The sequence below is a fragment of the Aquarana catesbeiana genome, linkage group LG05, assembly GCF_042186555.1.
Source record: "Aquarana catesbeiana isolate 2022-GZ linkage group LG05, ASM4218655v1, whole genome shotgun sequence".
Taxonomy (NCBI): domain Eukaryota; kingdom Metazoa; phylum Chordata; class Amphibia; order Anura; family Ranidae; genus Aquarana; species Aquarana catesbeiana.
In genome coordinates, this window is record NC_133328.1 from 221,022,932 (window position 1) to 221,044,485 (window position 21,554).

At 40.1% G+C, this 21,554-nt stretch overlaps 1 long non-coding RNA gene across 2 annotated transcripts in view; it reads right to left on the reverse strand.

Moving 5' to 3' along the window:
- The window catches only part of LOC141144665 (uncharacterized), a 179,548-nt gene that overhangs the window by 96,183 nt on the left and 61,811 nt on the right, over window positions 1–21,554 (reverse strand). The window contains exon 3 of one of the 2 annotated variants that reach the window (XR_012244436.1): window positions 14,309–14,378. The exons of the other annotated variant lie outside the window; for it this stretch is intronic. This is a non-coding gene — a long non-coding RNA (uncharacterized lncRNA). The remainder of the gene's footprint in view (window positions 1–14,308; window positions 14,379–21,554) is intronic. 2 annotated transcript variants of the gene reach the window in all.

Here is a 21,554-nt window from a genome sequence, read left to right on the forward strand (position 1 = left end):
CCAATGCGGTGGTAGCAGGGCCTGGGACTAAAGTCAGCCCAAAGGCACCCCGTGTCCCCATCAATCGCCGCACATCTGGTCAGAGGAGGAGACAGGACATGCGGCGCTGGCCGATCAAGCTAGCCGGCCGAAAGCCATGTTGTCAGCCAAGCAATCAGGACCAGGAGAAGGAGCATGGAGCCATGAGCAGGGACGGAGCAAAGAAAACCTATCACATAGTTGGAAAAACATGAAGTACAAACCAGGGCATATCAAAATAAATGTAATTATAATAATAAAGAAATAGTAATGCATTTTGTTTGATATCTGCATGTTTAGTTTAATGAAGTTGATAATAAAATTTCTAAACTGAGAAAGTATTAAATGAATAAACTTGTTAGGGTTATGACATTTTGAAGTCAGTCAGTCAAGTTTTTAATCCTTTCAAGTATGGGTTCAACTTGCTTTGCCGAAAAGGAAAAAAAATATCCCTCTGCTTCGTTAAGGAAGCCCTTCACCCTTAAAAAAGGTAGGTGTGTGTGTGGGGGGAGGGGGGCACAGAGCAGCCACAGTGTCAGTGAATTGAAATCTGTTGTAGAGAAAGCATAAAGAAAATTGCCAAAGTGCACAGGAAGAGATTAGGCAGTTAGGAACCACTACTTTAATTCTTGCTAGAATCAATCAACCACGATTGCTGCCTTTTTGTTGTTGTTCTTGCAAAATGCTTTTTTTTGTCTTTAATTTCATTTTGTGGTTGATTTGAGCTCTGCAATGACTTTTGGCTGCTGTCCCATTCAAAAGCCTTCCCTAAAAAACTGACCATATTGTAGGTTAAACTGCTTTCTTTTTCTTTCTTTTTTTGCTGCAAGGTGTTCCTTTGTGGATTTTTTTTACATTTTTATGTTGATATGACCTTTGCCCCGAATCCAACTCGCATGATATCACTTACATTCATGGCACTCTCTATTCCCATAAAATAAAATAAAATGTTAAACATACTCCAGTTAGTCCTATTATTTCTAATTAAAACTGTCCTGCTGCTGACCATTGCATTGATGTATCTTCTGCAGTATCTCAATTCTTGAAGTAAAGCTCCAGCCTGTGCACTTTGTCTCTAATAAATTAGGCATAGCTTTACTCATTAAATTGTCCTCAGGCTTCTTGTCTGAGCATGGGGAATGGATTATCATGTCTCCAACTCTGCTGATATCTTCCACATCCTTTACCATAGTAAAAAGGGGCAATCAGTTCTTAGCCTTCTGATATGTTTACTCACTGTAAGGCCAGAAAGAAACCTTAGAACATCTAAAAGTGGTTTTAATTTTTCGTGCCATCTTTCTAAAGGTGAATCTTCGCATGATAACAGGGGCTCATACTCTTCCATGTGCCCTGGAGTTGGAGTTATTCCTGTTCTGAGAAAGTTAGTTGGTTGGTCTCATATTGATATATGGTTTTATTATGGATTGATAAAGCTGTCTAAATTTATCTCAAAATTGCTTGACAACAAACCTGTATCACTTTTGTATTGTTGAAAATGTAAAATGTTGGTTACATTTTACCTACTAGTCAAAGTGGGTATATTACCATTTGATGAAAAAGCATGTGTTGCTGCTGAAATTATTCAAATTGGGGTGCTGCTGCTAAGTGTAAGCAAAGCTAATATTTATGCATTGGCAGTATAGGCTGTGAATGAGACTGTGAAAATTGTATTGTTCCATAACACCACATAAATCTTTAAGGCATACACCACGTATGTAGTTTAAACGATTTGTGTATTTTCAATGTTGCCCTCGAAGCTGCATTAAAAAAACTTTATCCCTATTGCAGAGTATTTATTTTGGATTAAATGCATTTGTATATAACTCCTTATGCAGTGTCCAGCTTCCCATGTCTTTTTTGGCAGTAATTTGGCTAACAATTTTGATGGGGTTTTGTGTGCCTTACATATTTATAGGCTGAAGCCCACTTGCTTCCATTATGTGATACAGCTTAGAGAAGTATCATGATAATATATTTTTTCTGACCCAGTTGGTTGTGGAATACTGCTATCGTATTGTAGGTAAGGAGAATAAAGATCTCTCAGTTAGCTGTTGGGTGTATATATAAAGTGGATAGAGCTATGGTGATTGGTTTACTAATTGTGCCTTGATGGGTGTTACAGGTTCCTCAGTATAATTACCATAACGGATTTTTGAGGATACTAGTCTTTAGGACCACCATTCTCTTGCTTTTTCAGGAAAATAATATCTTTTACTATATCTTTAATTGGTAAGTTTAAACATAATACATCCTATATATATAGCCCCCCACCTTTTTGTTCTAGTGTACATTACCTTTAGCTCACACAGAACACCTCCAGTAACTGATTACTCCTCCAATGCTAAATACAGTTCTAGTGTACCCCTATGAATAACTGCTGTTTTGAGGCATATTTTGCTGCATGGTGTGCTGCCGACTCCTGTTCTGCTCCAGGAGATGCATCTAAGTGACCCCTCTGTTCCACCTTGAGAGATAGGGTATAATTGATATATACTGTGTTGCATGATGTATATTTTGTATATTATATAATTAATTACTGTGAATTTTGTTTCATAGATAGGTCTAGTTTCTTTGTGGTCAAGGAATTGAGGTCCTGAGGAAGCTGTTTGTGAAACGCATTGACCTCCTGGCCAGTTTACAAAGAAACAATATTTGGAGTATATATGTACTAGCCTATCCAACAATCATATGATGTTTTTAAGAGCATGAGCTCTATATTATTTTTATATGTAACTGTTTTTGTAATAAAATACCTTTTATCTGAACTTAATGTGGTTTAGTCCTTCTCTGGTACCGCTAAAGTCCGTAAGCTCTGGCTGTTTGTTTTTTACTTACCTAATGTCCCTAAAATGGTTGAAATTTAACAAGATTTGCCTCTAAGTTTGGGTTTGCCAAATTTTCAACAAGAATCCCTGCACCCTTGGTGAATGGAATCTGAGCAGATTTGTCCATCAATATTACTCAGGCAGCTTACAAATAGTAAACATTCAATATCACTCCTTCTCCCTAGAAATGAACACCTTAACAGACAAGGCAAAGCACATACATTCTGTACAATCCTCTGACAGTCATTCGTACAAGGCAACCAAAAATTATTAACCAGAAAAAGGTGTCACATGTATCCTTGTATGTAGCTCAAAGCACGTCACCTTAAGTCATCCCTTGTTGGCAATCAAATCCTTATAGGAAAGTTCTTCAAGCTGTGTGAAGCGTAACTTGTACTTGCCTAAAGGGGGAGCCACCAGCCTGAAGGAATCACTGGAAGACTCGCAGGGAAAGGTGCCCATATTATATGTATCCTTATGTATAGCTTATAGCATGGCATCTTGAATCATCCCCTGTTGGCAATTGAATCCTCATAGGAAAGGGAGCCACCAGCTTAATCAATGAAAGTTCAAAGCCATATAATGCTCAAATAAAGGGATACTTAGTCGTCCATGTAGGTCTTGGGAAACCTATACTGTTCTCATAGATGATAGTGATCTATAGGTTTGTGTCCAGAGGAACCATGTTCTTTCCTATAGATGGAAAAGATGGGGAGGGAGAGGCACCCCAACAGCTGACATTAGTGGTGGAAAGCTGAAAACCTGAGAGGCTTCTTTGTAATGTGTGCAGCCCAAAAGAATGCAAAGATTAACTAAATTCCATTGAAAATGTTTACTACAACAAATAAAGGATGTTTTATTAAGGGAGTGAGAACATGTTTACTTTACAAAGTGAATTTTCACGAAGATTGGTTAATGAGATTAGGCTATGAGAATTGTGTACAAGTATTTAAAAAAATAATTTTTGCTGGTACATCACTATAAGGATTGAAGTTTAACACAGCTTCACCTCATAAAAGCAGTATTAACCCCAAAAACAGAAAAGTAATAAATTGCAGCTTACCAATCCTTAGATGTGGTGCCGGTGGCTACATTGATTTTCTTGTTTTTAGGCCTTTTTCCCTCTGTTTTCACCTGTGATCTGACCAGTAACACACCTTCTGTATTAGAGTGTCTACAATCTGGTTGGTGGAGCAACAGAGACACCTTTGGAGAGTAGCATTATCAGTCTAGGGGAGGGTAATGTTAAATGTAGTAGCAGATTTTGATGTCTTAGTCTCTTGTGGAGACCCCGGACGCTTGAGAGGCAGACACTGTAATGAGGTTGGTGGTATATCTTTTGTTGCTAACGTGTGGATGCTCTTTAACTGCACCATTGGGCTGTCTGAGGAGGCTCTAAGTGTTGTTAGATCTGCTTGTAATTGTTGAGGGCTGGATCTCTTTTCTATGTGTACGATGTGAGGATTCCTCTCCCCCGTTTGGGCTTACCTTTTAAAGAGGAGAGTGTCATCAGCATTTATACACCTATTCTGTTCTTTTATGCTCTCTCTGGTAGTTTCCATTCTGTTTGGATGTGTTTAGTGTTTTTTTTTAATTTTGGCAGGAACCCTTATGTTGGTTGTTAATATTCCACTGAAAATTCCCTTGTTGGAACTTAGTAGGTCTTTGTGTCTCAGCACCCCATCTCTATGTTATCATTTAATTTAATTGAATTTCATGTCATCACTTATTGGACAGGTATGTTCTTTCTTTTTTAGTATGATTTGTTTGATGGAATGATTATACCTATCTGTCTCATTGAGTTACTTATTCACTGGTTTATATGTACATTTAGTTTATGCCCATATACTTTTTAGTACAATATTTAGAGGTGTCTCTTTGTTTGGTTCTCACACCTGCCCCAAGGGAGAGATATCACAAGCTTGTGGCCTTGCCTGCTCCTCCCCGACCTGTTGGATCTCCATTAGATTGGTGAGTTTATGGTATATGCACTTATATTGTATTGGCTAATTTCAATGGCTTGTTATAATTTTTCATAAATTACAGTTGTATAGCTTCCTTCAACTCCTGAAGAAGCGGGACCTTCCCGCAATACACATCGAGGTACACTACACATATGGAAGACACCCCAAGTACACGTGGAAGTTATTGGACTTAGCATTGTTATTGAATTACTGCCACTGGGGTTTGATATCTATGGGTACTGACTTAAGGGAGGCATTTTATTAAACATTAAGTGTACACTGGGATTGATTTACTAAAACTGGATAATGCAAAATCTGGTGCAGCTCTGCATAGAAACCAATCAGCTTTCAAGTTTTTTTGTCAAAGCTTAATTGAACAAGTTGAAGTTAGAAGCTGATTCTACCATACAGAGATAGAAGTAAACTGTGCATTCTTGCCATACCCGACACAGGCTACAATTAGTTGCTGTCTTTGATGCAGGTCCACAACTGTTATCAATTGTCCATGTGATGACTAAGTTGGCTCCAGCCTTGACACCAACAGGCAATCTTTACCAAGAAATATTTACAGTTACTACATGGTCCAGACACTTAAAGGAAGTTTTTAGAGGTGGTGGGATAGGCAATTTTACCCAGATTTTTAGTCTGTGTTGGAAGGGATCTCTGTGGGAGAGGGGCAGATAGACTAGAGATCTTCACTGTGCAACTGGCCCTGCACCACACAGCCTCGAGCTAAAATCTACCCAGTTGTATTTGTGCATGGACACTACTGCCTTCCTCTAGTTCAATGGAATGTGCATCCATAGTCTGATAGGCTGATGGATAGGCTTCCCACTGAAACAAATGGAGGCCACAGCATACATGCGCCACTGTAGATTAGAGGATTTCTGATGATTTCAGCTAGAGGCTTTGTGGCATCAGGCTGGAGGCACAGTGATAATCTCCATGCTACAATGTTGTAAGTAAGTATATTAGAGGGTATAGAAAAGAATCACCCCCCTTTAAAATAATCACATTTTGTTGCTTTGCAGCCTGACATGAAGGCAGACACAGTTTCTGATTTATCCAGTGCAACTTAAAACATCCAAGTGAAAGATATAACAACACCAACATGTCAGAAAAAAAAATTAAAAAACATAATTACTGAGTTGGAAAAAGAATCACCCCCTTGTGTCAGTATTTTGTTGAACCACCTTTTGCTTTAATTACAGCCTTTAGTCTGTTGGGATATGTTTCTACTAACTTTTCGCATGTAGACTTTGCAATATTTGCCCACTCTTTTTTGCAGAACTGCTCAAGTTCAGTTAAATTTGATGGTGATTGTTTGTTGACTGAAGTTTTTAAGTCATTCCACAGATATTCAGTAGGGTTTAAGTCTGAGCTCTGACTAGGCCATGCAAGGACAACAACCCTTTTCTCCTTCAACCACTATGTGGTCATTTTTGCTGTGTGCTTTGGGTCCTTGTCATGTTGGAAGGTAAACCTTCTTCCAATTGACGACTTTCTGGCAGAGGGCAACAAGTTTTCCTCAAGAATTTGATGGTATTTTGCCCCATCCATTTTTTCTTCTATCCTGACAAATGCTCCAGTCCCTGCTGCAGAGATACACCCCCATAACAGTGTATTACCACCTCCATGCTTAAGTGTATGAATGGTGTTATTTGTATGGTGAGCTGTATTGGATTTCTGCCAGACATATCGTTTGGAGGCCAAATGATTACATTTTAGTCTCATCTGACCATAACATCTTTTTCCACATGGCCTCAGAATCTTCAGTGTGCGTTTTGGCAAAGCTCAGTCATGACTGCATGTGGTCTTTCTTGAGGAGTGGCTTTTTTCTTGCAACCCTCCCATACAAGCCACATTTGTGGAGAATTTGTGACATTGTTGTCACATGCACACAATGACCAGTCTTTGTCATATATTCCTGCATTTGCTTCAGAGCTGCTGTAGTCTTCTTGGTAGCCTCTCTGACCAGTTTCCTTCTGGCTCTTTCATCCAGTTTAGAGTGACGTCCTTATCCAGGGAGGGTCTGTGTTGTACCAAATACCTTCCACTTCTTAATAATTGTTTTGATTGCGTCTATCTAGCAAGGTTACACTGTGGGGATCGCAGGGGATCGGTGTATAACACGCACCTGTGATATTCCCCTTATTTGTAAGGGGAAAAAAGTGCGTGTTATACGCCGATAAATGCGGTAAGTTTCATTGAGTAAATACAGCTGGATAAAACAAAAACTGTGTCTATCTTCATTTCAGGCTGCAAAGCAACAAAACGATTATTTTAAAGGGGGGTGGGTGATTCTTTCCTATACCCACTGTACAATGAATATCATTCTGCACAGGGGCAAGGAGGGTAAAAGTGCACTTAAAAAACTACTGTTAGGGAAGGTTGCTCCTCTTATTATATTCATGTACCTGCAGGACCAGATTTACCATTAGAAACAGTAGGCTTGTGCTTTTAAGTGGCACAGGCAAAAAAGGGGATTTTCTCTTGTAGTTAACAACCACACATTTTTCAGTAATCAGTAATTGCAAAAGAAGTTTAGATGCAGTGTCACAACATTCTAAAACAATTTTGAACCAATACAGCATGAAAGTGTTCTCTATAAAGAGCTTGTCCTAGAAGAGGGTGTTGCTCTGGGTGCCAAAAGTTGTTTACCTACAGAATCTAGTCATTAGAACCTACAGAATCTAGTCATTAGAATGTGTTCCTAACTGGCTTGTTTACACATTCTGCTTGCAGAAACTCATCTCGGCAAAGTCGTTTTCTATAGTAATTCAAGTCCCTGTGTGGTCCAGACATTGCCTATAAGAGGGTCACAGGAAAGTGCATGATCAGCAAGAGTTTTGGCTTAATGCCATATAGGCCGTAAGGCAGATTATTTTATTTTAACTAAAATGTACCACTTTGCTCCATGCCAAATAGGAGATTTAGAATCTGTGGACCATTCAGAATTGCATTTCATTTGTCCTGATCTTACAAAACTGAAATTTTGTTTCTTCTTCCTAAGGTTTTTTTTTTCCTCCTTTTTTGCAATATGTGTGAACTGCTGTGCTCGAAGTCACAGCCTGAAGCACAGGAAAGTTGCTTTGCAGAAGCTCATAATGTGATAATTAAACTGCTAACAGCCAACTTAGTGATGGCATTTGCCAAAGATGTGAAAGTAGACTCACAATTGCACCTTACTAAAGGGGATGCATCAGGAACAGCAGCAATTAGACTATATGTACACATATATTTTTTACATACTCTAATATACATTTTTTTTTTTTTTACTCCAACGGCTGCATTAAATTTTTATGGGGAGTGAGATGGGAATGAAACATGTTTCCTTTTCTCTGCAAAGTGATTTATTACCTCCACACGCGCACCCCCTTAAAAAAAAGCAGAACTAATTAGCAGAGTAATTAATTAATATAAATTTGCATATTTGCATTTGCAATTAGTGCAGTCGACTGATTAGTCTGAAAATGGGAAGTTTGACTCATTAAATGTTAGTGTGTGCTGGACCGGAAAGCGGCTGCCAGATGAGGCGAAAAAGGGTGGAATAAGCCTGCGTGTGCTGAGCTCAGGAGTCTTTTGTTAGAAGAACAAGCGGAGAGAATCTGTATTTAGTCTCAAAGAGTTCTGGATTTTTGATTGAAGATAAGTTTCTTTTGCAAACGTTACCTTTGCCTCCTTTGATTTCCTTTATTGTACACTGCAAAGATTCCTCATTATTTATAACAGCAAATTTTCTCAAACATAGATTAACGCAGTAGATGGACCATTGAAGTTTTATACACAATGCGCTTACATGCCTGTTTTTTGTATTTATGTAAAAAAATATACCAAACTGTCAAGATTTGTTCTTGAACTTACATTTCCAATATTTTTTTCATGTAGATTATTGTACAAGATGTCATTCATCAAAGAAAACATACCATGTTTCATTGTGATGGATTCAGCTGCATTCAGACAAGAGGCAGGATTGTCAATTGCCATTATGCTTCTCATGCATCTGTCCTCAAATTGTTTACTTTATTCAAAATCTTTACAGACGATGATATGTGCATTTAACATATTTTAGACATGTTATTTGTTGTAAAAGAGTTCCTTGTGTAGGCCTTTAAAAAGCCCTAAGAATGGTGTGGATGCTGCCATCTTGGATGTGATGTCAGCAGCCCCAGCAAACTCAGGGCTTTTACTCAAGTGACAATCAATAGTATTCCCCACTACCACCCACATAAACCTTTATGTAGGGAGGGGCAGAGAAGCTAGGCCAAATCAGACAGTATTTAGACCTACCAAAAGGAGGGCTATGACATGTACAGCAAAGTGGGAGGAAAAGGTGCTAAGTAATTGACTCTGCTCAACTAATAACATTCTCTTGCATGTTCAAAGACACATTAAATGTCAAAATAAAATAATTTATGTAGAGGAAACATGATGCAAGTAAGCCTTAAAAAAACTTGATTTTTCTGCATTCAGTTGGTAACAGGGTATCTTTATGTAGTGCTATCCCCTCGGGAGCCACTTCATTTTGGGCCCCCTTTTGTCTGCACAGCCAGGCAACACGCATTTTCAGCAGACACACATAGTTAAAAAAACAGTCCAAGAGATTTGTTTTTGTTATTTTATTTAGGGATAGTAACTTGGATGGGGATAGGAAGTTATGGCATGGCCTGAACTTGGTCAATGTAGAAGTTTGAGGACAACTTGAGTGACCACAGACTTCTAGCAAAGATCCTAGACTGTACTCCTTTCCGAATAACTGTACATCCTGGCTAGTCACAAGTCCCAACTTGATTTCAGGTACTTTAGTGTTCCCTGCAAAATGCAGCGCACCTGGCTCCAACTGAGAATTCCCCAAGCAAACGTGGAGGATAACAGTAGGCTGCCCCTCTGAAAGCTAGCTGAATATTGCACTCAGCTGCAATCTCCCTTGTAGACTTTGGGGTGTGAAAAGTGTTAAGGTTACTCACTCAGCTCCTTTTTAAACTGCAGATGGTGACTTCTGCCCAGGCCTCTTGCTGTTCAGGTCCCACTTGTCCCACAGTAAAGTTATCCCAATTTTTTTGTATAATGTGAAAGATAAGGTTATGCTGAGCAAATAGATACCTAACATTTCATGCTTTAAAATTGCTCACACTCGTGGAATGGCGACAAACTACGGTTCTTAAAAATCTCCATAGGCAACATTTTAAAAATTTCTACATGTTAGATGTTTAGCTAAGTTACAGAGGAGATCTTGCGCTAGAATTATTGCGCTCACTCTAATGATCGTGGCAATACCTCACATGAGTGGTTTGAACACTGTTTACATTTGCTGGCGTGATTTACATATGCGTTTGCTTCTACGCACGAGCACGGAGGCATTGGGTGCTTTAAAATGTTTTTAATTTTTTTTATTTATTTAATTTTATTATTTATTTTTACACTGTCCCTTTAGATTTTTTTTTTTTGGTCATTTTTATTGCTGTCACAAGGAATGTAAACATCCCTTGTGACAGTAATAGGCAGTGACAGGTACTCTTTATGGAGGGATCCGGGGTCTATAAGACCCCAAATCCCTCCTTTGTACTTAACAGCATTCAATACAGCCAAACTTGACAATTTAAATGCTTTTATTTTTTTAAATCTGGCGCCTTTAGTCTTCAGTAAACCAGAAGTGATGTCATGACATTGCTTCTGGGTTACTAGATCCGAGACCCGATCAAAGCTGATTCCGGCATTGTCCGGGTCTCCGGCCAGCCGACGGACGTGCCAGCTGATCGCTTGGGCCTCCTGGTAGGATGGGAGAGCCCGGGCAAGTCGCAGAAGCCAGCCTGCTTGTAACAACAGCCGAGCGCTGACCATCCGCTCTAAAAAACAGTCCAGGGGTGATGCATGCAGCTGCACACATCACCCCGGTACAACCCCTTAAAGCCCAAGGCCGCATATTTGCATTACATCAGCATGAAGGGGTTAAAATAGACATAATCTGCTAGTTCTCACCCTGTACTGTGTTCCTGTGCAGGGTGTGCACTGCAAGGAGGGCATTCTTCCAGAATTTAGGAACATTGGCTTTCTCAGAATCCCACAGAAGGCCAAGTGATATCATTCTTGTCTAGACAGATGTGACAGGAACCAGAGTTTAGGATGAGTATTTTTTACATTTTATCCCGAAGTTTTAGTTTTTTTAATTATTGACCACAAATAATCTTACAAGGATTAAACTCCTGTTCCATTGGCTCCCCTTTGGAGCACAGAGAAATGTCTTGTACTTGTTCATATGTGGCAACACCTTACATTTCCAAGTTTCCTCATAATGCAGCACTTGCTGCCTGAGCAACCAATAGCCAAGTATTGTCATGGTGTGGGATGTGTGTGGGCACTTTGACAACAGACAAGGGTCTCCAAAAATCCTAAAAAGGAACTGTCTTTACTAGAACCAATATGATCCCCCAACTTGTTATTTTTAGTATAGTTTATTTTTGAGAACAGAAGTAATTATTTAAAATGGTTTGCTTTATCCAAGCCTCCCTCAACATAAGTGGTATGCCCAGTTTTCATTTTAGTGATTCCATTGTACACAATGTATTTTCCCCTTCTATTGCTGATGTACCAAAAATGGTTTTGACTCCTTCCTTAATAGATTTAGCCATTTCCTTCTCTTTGGCGGGACTGATATTGTGATACTTTTTTTCTATTTTTATACACTTCTCTATCAGCTACACCTCCTGTTTCTGTAAATCTCTGATATGCTGATTTTTCAGCATATTTTACTATTCTACTTGCCTCTTTAGTGAACGATATTGTTTTTTCTTTGGTTTACTCTTAATAACTTGCCTGACATAATCCAGTTGCCTCCAACATGGTAGACTTTAACAGTGCCCACTGGTTACTGACTCCTGCCATTTACCCCTAGCTGTTCAAGTCACCAGCAATAAAAAATAAGACTAGGAACATTTATCTTGTGGCACGTGCTGCCATTGCAAACCATGGTTCTAAATATTTGTCTCTGGAATATCTTTTACAGTTAATATCCAAATAAAGAAAAAAAAACTGACAATAAATAAAATGAATCACTGCGCTAATGTCTATTCAGCAGCTAGCATAAAATATAGGTAACAATATTTAAAAAATGTATAAAGATATGCAGCGCTAGAAATACAAACATGAACTATGTAAATAAAATCCACTGTCATTGAGCGTAAAGAGTCCATGTTCCAAGAAATGGCATCACCCACAGTGTAAATATGACAAGCTGAGGTGAACCATGAAATCCTCCACCTCACACTAACACACCGGGCCTCTTACCGTAGAAAATGGACCACTAGGTTATAGGTGGTCAGATAAGCATGATATATCCACTATAGCACGGCTCCACTCTGGTACCAGACAGCTAAATCTCATAGGGTCATAACATGGAGTGAATCCACAGGTTCATATGTAGGATTAAAGAGAAGCAGCTCCACATATGCCCTGTACACACGATTGGACATTGATCGGACATTCCGACAACAAAATCCATGCATTTTTTCCAACGGATGTTGGCTCAAACTTGTCTTGCATACACACGGTGGCACAAAGTTGTCGGAAAATCCGATCGTTCTGAACACGGTGACGTAAAAAACGTACGTCTGGACTATAAACGGGGCAGTAGCCAATAGCTTTCGTCTCTTAATTTATTCTGAGCATGTGTGGCACTTTGTGCATAGGATTTGTGTACACACGATCGGAATTTAACCAACCGTGTGTACAGGGCAATAGTGTAGTATGTTAATTCAAGATGATTTTAGTAAAAAACATACAGGGTACTCACATTTGGAGAATTAAAAGGAGCATTTCAGGAACACAAAAAGTCCTTGGTTAATATTGTAGTTTCGTGGAGTCAGATCTCCTGGCTCCACCCTATGCGGCATTTCATCCAATAAGGAACGTCGTTAAGGATACCACCACTGTGTATGAGGAAAGTGGTGAGCCAGCTGATGTAGATTTGTTACACTACTAATGCTTTTTACTGTTTTATTTTGTGTATTCCATTGGTGGTTTAATAAATAGTTACATGGGAAAGCACTATGTATCTGTCTCTTTGTTCCCTATGGTCCGGTTGTTGAACATGAATACAAAGGTGAGTGATAACTGAGAAAGCAGTTCTCCCCAGGAGCAGAGTGATATTTGATGATGGGCCTGATTATTTCTATTTTGAGGTGAGCAGGTTTTTCACCTGGTGTTGGGATCACATGCAACACAAGAGGAAGGATTTATCACTGAACACATTTGGTGGAAGACGAAATTTAGATGGACACTTATATATGAGTATATCGACGCAAGCCATGCTCCAGAGCACCCAAATCCATATGGTGTACCATACTTGACAGAATATGCTGTCTCTATCCACTTTGAGATCCTGCGGACTTCTTAATTAGAAGCCCTGCTGGAAAATCTTCCCTTTTTCTGCTCTTTTCTTCTCTTGGACAATATGATCTAAGGTTTTTGGAATTAAACCATTTTGTATATATTCCATCTTTTGGTATTCTGGAGTTACCTAGCTAAATCATCATTAGGGCCCATATTTATCCTACCCCTTGCACATGCTGTGGCGTCCTTTTTGGCAGGTTCTGTGCCTCTTGTGAGTGGTTTGATGTGGACCCCTTTGCCCCTCATCTCTTGGACTCCTGGTAACACTAATTCTTTGTGATTTAAACCGATACAACTGTCTAGGATATGAGGTTATATCCATAGGATACGTCTTGTAATTATAACCACTTATCCCTGAAGAAGAGGAACAACCAAATTTTTTGAAACGCGTTGGGTATAACTGTCTTTGTGTGTACCACTGACAGAGAATTGTGGTTATTTGTTCTGTAACTACTATGTATATTGACTGTAACTGCATAAATGTATTGTTTTAGTCCTGCATCTGAATTCTCTGTTTTTAATATCTACTAATAAAAACTTTTGATGTTTTAAAAAAAACAATTCTACCTATCTGGGAGTTCATGCCCTAAAAAATCCCATTAGAGGGTCTTTTCTGTAGATTTCATATATTTAGGGATGTGGGCATCCTCTCCTATTCCCTGTATCAGCAATTAGCATATCAAATTACCCATGGTAGAAAGGGGGATTGTGGTGTTCAAACTTTCTCTGCTTTCTTTAAATTATATGCACAGATAAAAAAATGTGTTTTGAATGCATGTGATCTATAGCGTTTTATTACCAGTTTATGATTAGATATAAAGCGATCACAATCCTCTGAGAAGATATTGTACAGTGCCTTGAAAAAGTATTCACACCCCATTTGCATTTCCCACATTTTGTCATGTTACAACCAAAAGCGTAAATTTATTTTATTGGGATTTTATGTGATAGACCAACACAAAGCGGCACATAATTATGAAGTGGAAGGAAAATGATAAATGGTTTTCAACATTTTTTACAAACAAATATGTGAAAGGGGTGGCGTGCATTTGTATTCAGCCCCCTTTACTCTGACAAAACAAAGGAGGAGGTTTATTCATTGTTACCACTTACTATGAATATTTGATACCACCATCCTCAACGATCGACTTGATTTCCAAAAATAAAAATCGACCATAAGGGCCTGCAGAAAGAAACCAAAAAATACAAAAGTTTAAGAAGCATAGTATGAATGGTAGGATAAAACGTATTGTTATAATAGGGAATGTGTCTCTAATTCCTCATTGAATCCCACTGGCAAGAGAGAGTATTCAATGAGTATATCCAGTAGGTCTCCTGCTGACAAAGGAGTTTGAAGCGTTCTGCAGCAGGGAGACCTCTGGAGATGGCCTCAATGACCCAATCTCTTATGCCACGTACACACGAGTGGACTTTTCGATGGACTAGGTCTGGTGGACCGGACTCCGGCAGACAATTTGACTGTGTGTGGGCTCCAGCGGACTTTTTTCCCCCAAAAGTCCGAAGGTCCTAGAAATAAAACATGTTTCAAATCTTTCCGACGGACTCGAGTCTGGTCGAAAAGTCCGATCGTCTGTATGCTAGTCCGACGGACAAAATCCGACGCTAGGGCAGCTATTGGCTACTGGCTATGAACTTCCTTATTTTAGTCTGGTCGTACGTCATCACGTACGAATCCGTCGGGCTTTGGTTGATCGTGTGTAGGCAAGTCCGTTCATTCGAAAGTCCATTGGAAAGTCCGTCAAAAAAGTCCACCGGACCTAGTTCATTGAAAAATCAGCCCGTGTGTACGCGGCTTTAGACCCACTGTGGATTTTTGACGTTCTTTTACTAAATGTAGGGGGACACTGTTTATCAAACCCTTTTTCAATAAACCGCCTATGTTCACCAAATTGTTGACGTAGGGTGCGAACGGTCATACCTATATAAAAAAGACGCAAGGGCAGGTAAGACAGTACGCCACATACTCACTAGAACAGTTGTGGAATTCTTTGATGGTATATGTAATTCCTTTAACTATGTATGTTTTTTGGCCGTTACAGGTTAAGCACAATTTTTCCTTACATTGAAGCATTCCAACTAATGGGATCAGAAGGATGTGTAGGATAAGAGTGGGAGGACTGATGCAGGTTTTACTTAGTGCTACTTTACTTTTAATATTTTTGGCTTTTCGGTAAGATACCTTTGCTTGCTGAGTAAGGGAAGGACCTAATAACAGATCTCCAAGCAGAATGGACCCAGTGTTTAGCTAAGATGTTCTCCATTCTTTTGTGACAATCATGGAATTGGGTTGTAAAGTGCGTTGGTTGTAGGCCATCTGAAGTCCTAGATTTAGGAGGAGGTTTGGAGACATAGTGGAGAAAGTGCATCAATGCGTTTCCCCCTCCTCCAGGGCATCATCAAAGGACATGTTATGTTCTTTGACGCCCTGGAGAAGGAGCAAAACATGTTGACGCACTTCCGGTTTATGCTAACCACTGACGCAACTTCTGCCTTCCATAGAACGCACGCCGACCAGCGGCAGACTCGGATGTTTATACACTGATGCCTGTTTATCCAGCTATCTCGTAAGTGGCGCCTAGTTTGTGCAATTTACCTAGTTTTATGGTATTTCACTATGAGTTCTTTCTTTGTTTTCCCATTTATCGAGCATGGTCGATCCACTCTGATATAAGAATACCTTTCTGGAGAAGTCTCTGAGAATCGATTCCTCACAAACCAGATCATTGGATCAAAGCTTTTTCTGACCCCAGAGACTGCAAAGCTGAGGGTCCAGTACTTTTGGTGAGTGAGGTCACCAAAGGGGAGTGTGGCACACGACACTACAATAAGTTTGGAGCACCGTTGCACTTTACCATATATTTTTATGAGCACTCAGCACTTTAAGAGACTGTGTCCACTTACAATAGAGAGGGACAAAGGGAAGGGGATTAATGTGGTGCCAAACAACTCAGTACAAGATATCAATAAAATAACAAGTTTTATTACATTGAATTAAAAAACAGTATTCCAAGTACTAATTCACACAAATATAAAAGGTGCATATATAATATGCTGTTGGCCAAGAGGATATTGGCTTGTTGTAATAGCAGGCCAAGTCTTCCCTACTAGTTTTGCCAAGACATTGGCTTCATCAGATGAATAGGATGTAACCAAAGTAAATATAGCTCTATAGAAAGAAAAAACATTTTTTAGAATACACAACATCGATAACCATAAGTATAATGTCAGACATGGTGCGCATTACTAGATAATTGGGCGATACGGTATTAATAGTCCTATCCTCCTCCCCGACCCATCAAACACCCCCCACACCATGTGGTGGGAATAAAAAAAAATCCCAACACCCCAAAACATTCACCCAACCTACCCTATTCCCCCCACGGGGCAGGGTCAATATGGGCCAGATCCCAAAGGCAAGCCAACACTACCGCAGTGTGGCTGAAGAGGGCAAAAAGGAGACCAGTAAAAACAAGAGAAAGAAAATAATGAATCAGGACGGATAACTCAGATAGAGCTCATGTCAATTACATAAATAGGGCTGAAAAGCCTGAGGCTCAATACATCAATTCAAGATGAATGCTAATGTTATCAAAAAATACTGGAGGAACATTTGCATTCATCAGCCAGGAAGCTGCACATGGGACATACTTGGGCATTCCAACATGACAATGATCCAAAACACAAGGACAAGTCGACCTGTCATTGGCTACAGAAGAATAAAGTGAAGGTTCTGGAGTGGCCACCTCAGTCTCCTGACCTCAGTATCATTAAAGCCACTCTGGGGAGATCTCAAACATGCAGTTGATGCAAGACAGCCCTAGAATTTACAGGAACTGGAGGCTTTTTGCCAAGAGGAATGGGCAGCTTTACCATCTGAGAAGATAAAGAGCCTCATCCACAAATACCACAAAAGACTTCAAGCTGTCATTGATGTTAAAGGGGGCAATACACGGTATTAAGTAATGGGGTATGTAAACTTTTGATCGGGGTCATTTGGGTAGTTTCTGTTGTCATTATGATTCAAAAAGAGTAAACACAGTTGATTGATAATAAATGGCTTCAGCCAAACTTTACTGAGTAAAAAAAACATTTTTGGTTTATCATTCATATTCTCTGAAAAATGGCCAAGAAATCATAAATTCTGTCAGGGTATGTAAACTTATGAGCACAACTGTATATGTTCATATATTGATGTATTTTTGATTATCACAGTATAAGATGTTTAGCTATTGATTTTCTGCTAGCGCTGTTTTTTCACGTTTTTTGTTTTTTGAGGTTGTAGCACCTTTGCAACAGCTGCTGCAGTTTTCCTTACACTTTTCACAATTTCATCACCTTAACGCAAGTTTTTTACATTTTTTTATAGTGGAGAAAGGCTTCCTGTACAAGGGTAGGGAGATATCCCTTGTCCAAGAATTTGTCTGTGAGGAGTTTTCCCTGTATTTGGTAGTCCTCATCTTTAGTTCAATTATGATGGATTCTGTTAAATTAACTTTTGGGGATGTTATTGATCCACCTGGGATGGTGGCAGCTCTGGTAATGAATGAAGGAATTGCCAGCAGTAGGTTTTACAAAATTGGTGGCATATATTTTGGATTCACAATGGTAGAGTTCTAGATCCAAAAAGGCCAGTTTGTCAGGGTCCATGACATAGGTGAAGGAGAGTCCCAGTTGGTTGTCGTTTCAATGGTGCACGAATGCTTCCACACTCTCTTTAGTACCATCCCAAATGATAACTACGTCATCGATGTGGCATCCATAGTAAATGATTTGGGCAGCGAAGGGGTTATTGTGTATGATATGCTGGAGTTCCCAGTAAGGAGTTCCCATAGTAAGGTTTGCATAGCTTGGGGCAAAATTGGCCCCCATAGCTGTGCCTTGGGACTGCAAATAAAAGGTGCTATCATATTCAAAATAGTTGTGTTTTAAACAAAATGTTGTTGCCTCCAGTATGAAATGGGCCTGTCTGGGATTAATGAGAGGGTCTTCAGAGAGAAAGTGCTCCACTGCCCTGAGACCTATCTCATGGGGGATGGAAGCATAAAGGGATGTGACATCCAGGGATACCCATAAATATGTGGGTTCCCATGTGTATGGTGATAACATGTCCAATAAATGAGTGCTATCGCTGATGTATGATGGAAGTCTCTGAGCCAAGGGCTGGAGAAAAAGATCGACATACATAGAGAAGCCACTGGAGACATTTTCCATTGAAGCCACAATGGGTCATCCTGGTGGGTTATGTTGATCTTTGTGGATTTTGGGTAAGTGGTAAAAGTATGGAGTTTTGTAGAAACCCCTAACAAAGGAGGATAGTTCTGCTTTAGAGATGATATTTTGTTGGAAGGCATTGTTTGCCAATCTAGTGACTTCTTGTGTATATTCTGGCAAGGGGTCATGGGTGAGTCTGGAGTATGTATGGCATCTGATAGCAGTCTGAGGGATTCTGTAATGTAATATGAACTGTATTGGACCACAATACCACCCCCTTATCTGTGGCTTTGATAATGATATTGTGGTTGTTGGCTAGTTCATCCAGAGCTGTTTGTTCTACCGTGGAGAGATTGGATGTTTTTTGGGGGGCATATTTACACATTTGTATAAGATCAGTGTACTGTCAGAGCTGGGCTCAGCCCTTCCTTCCTCTGAGCTGGCCGCTCAGCTGTCGGCTAATTGCCAGTTCCTATCTCTCCACAGTGACTCACCTGTTGATTATATCCTGCTAGTCAGTCCTGCCTACTTAAGCAGTCCAGCCCAGATCTCTGCGCTCACCTTAGTCAACATCACAGAGACTATCTCCTGCATTCCTGTTAAAGACTTGCTTGACTGACATTCCTTCTGGCTCCAGATCCTGCTTGCTGTTCCACTAAGCTGATCTTTGGCTTCCTGACTTTCTGGCCTGTCTGACTATCCGTTCCGCTTACCGAACTTTGGCTATGTTTTTACTACGTTTGTTCTATTTGCTTTTATTATTAAACTAGTGTACCTGTAACTGTACTTCTGTCTCGGTCTGATTCATGGTTTCTGACATGTACATTACTTGGTAGGTAGTTTGTAAGTAAGTAAGGGCCTTTTTTATGTACCGGGTTAAAGATTGACCTGAGTCTGAAATGCGTTTACTGGACGGGGGGAGAAGTGGAACAATGTTATCTGAGCCAATCCATGTCTTCAAAATGAATTTCTGCATAGAGTTCTTCCAGATCCAGAATAACAGGGAGATCAGTATCTATTATTGTGGTGTCTGAGCTTGGGATCTCATCAGGTTCCACCGAAGAAGGTCTTTTTGTAGGGTAGGACCATTCGCACTCTACGTCAACAATTTGGTGACCATAGGCGGTTTATTGAAAAAGGGTGTTATAAACACAGTGCACCCCTACATTTTCTAAAAGAACATCAAAAATCCACAGTGGTTCTAAGAGTTTGGTTCATTGAGGCCATCTCCAGAGGTCTCCCTGCTGCAGAATGCTTCAAACGCTTTTGTATGCAGGAGACCTACTGGATATACTCATTGAATACTCTCTCACCAGGGTCGACTCAACGAGGAAATAGTGACACATTCCCTATTATAACAATACGTTTTATCCTACCATTCATACTTTGCTCCTTAAACTTTTGAATGTTTTGGTTTCTTTCTGCAGGCTCTTATGGTCAATTTTTATTTCTGGAAATCAAGTCGATATTTGGGGGTGGTGGTATCAAATATTCATAGTAAGTGGTAACAATGAATAAACCTCTTCCTTTGCCCCCCCCCCCCTTCCAATGCCTATGTTTTTAGTTCAGACAATATGCTATCAAGATACACCAATGTGTTCCATTGCATGTTTATGGTGCAAGTGCAACTGCTTTTTTCTATAATTTTTGTAATAATCTTTTTATATCCTTATATTTTTTTACATCCTTATATTTTTTTTAAATCAAGTAGTCCTTCTTTTAGATATGTTTTATTAAAATTATTGTTTTTAACTGTTTTGTTTATATTTTTAGTCCGCTGGGCGCTGTAGTCTCAAAGCCATGGACAACATGTCAGTGTACTTAAACTGTTCTCCTCCCAAGAGCAGTAGGCCAGTAGAAGGAGCTGTGAGCTCCGAGCACGTAGCCTAGGTTTCTTTCAGATTGACAGCCCCCAGCTATGATGCCTGCCCTGTTCTGGTGACGTCACATCCGCTTCTGCGTTCCAGGCTGGTCAGTGTGGAGCTTCCTTCTTCCTGGGACACAGAACATGGCTAGAAATAAGATCTACATCCCCATCAGCAAGGGGACAGCCAGCGGAGCCCACAGAGTGGCATCGGATTACCTCAGACTGATCATCTTGATAGGCATCTTTACCCGTTCTTGGACTGTGCAAGTGTACGCTTTGCACACTTTTTTTATTGTGAACTTTCTATATCCAGTCGGCGCCTCCCCCCTCCTCTTTCTACTACTGACTTGTCTACAGAGGTTATGGACACCCTCTCAGGGTGGCTGCCTCCTTTATTTTAAATACCAGTCACCAGCATTGAACTATTGATAATTGCTATTACAGCTATCCACCCATGGTTTTAAATTAAGGACATTACACCTATTGGAGTGCCAGAATCCCCTCTTTTTATCAGTCTATGAAGGCCAAGGAACACACCAGACAGATCAGGGATAGAGTTGTGGAGAAGTTTGAAGCAGGATTAGGTTATAAAAAAATATCCCAAGGTTTGAACATCTCACGGAGCACTGTTCAATCCATCATTCGAAAATGGAAAGAGTATGGAACAACTGCAAACCTACCAAGACATGGCCTTCTACCTAAACTGACAGGCCAGGCAAGGAGAGCATTAATCGAAGCAGCCAAGAGGTGGCATGGTAACTCTGGAGAAGCTGCAGAAATCCACAGCTCAGGTGGGAGAATCTGTCCACAGGACAACTATTAGTCGTGCACTCCACAAATCTGGCCTTTATGGAAGAGTGGCAAGAAGAAAGCCATTGTTGAAAGCAATCCATAAGAAGTCTGTTTGCAGTTTGTGAGAAGCCATGTGAGGGACACAGCAAACATGTGGAAGAAGGTGCTCTGGTCAGATAAGACCAACATTTAACAGAAATTTGGCCTGAAAGCAAAACACTATGTGTAGTGGAAAACTAACACTGCACATCACCCTGAGCACACCATTCCCATCGTGAAACATGGTGGTGGCAGCATCATGTTGTGGGGATGCTTTTCTTCAACAGGGACAGGCAAGCTAGTCAGAGTTGATGGGAAGATAAATGGAGCCAAATACAGGGCAATCTTAGAAGAAAACATGTTAGAGTCTGCAAAAGACTTGAGACTGGGGCGGAGGTTCACCTTCCAGCAGGACAACGACCCTAAACA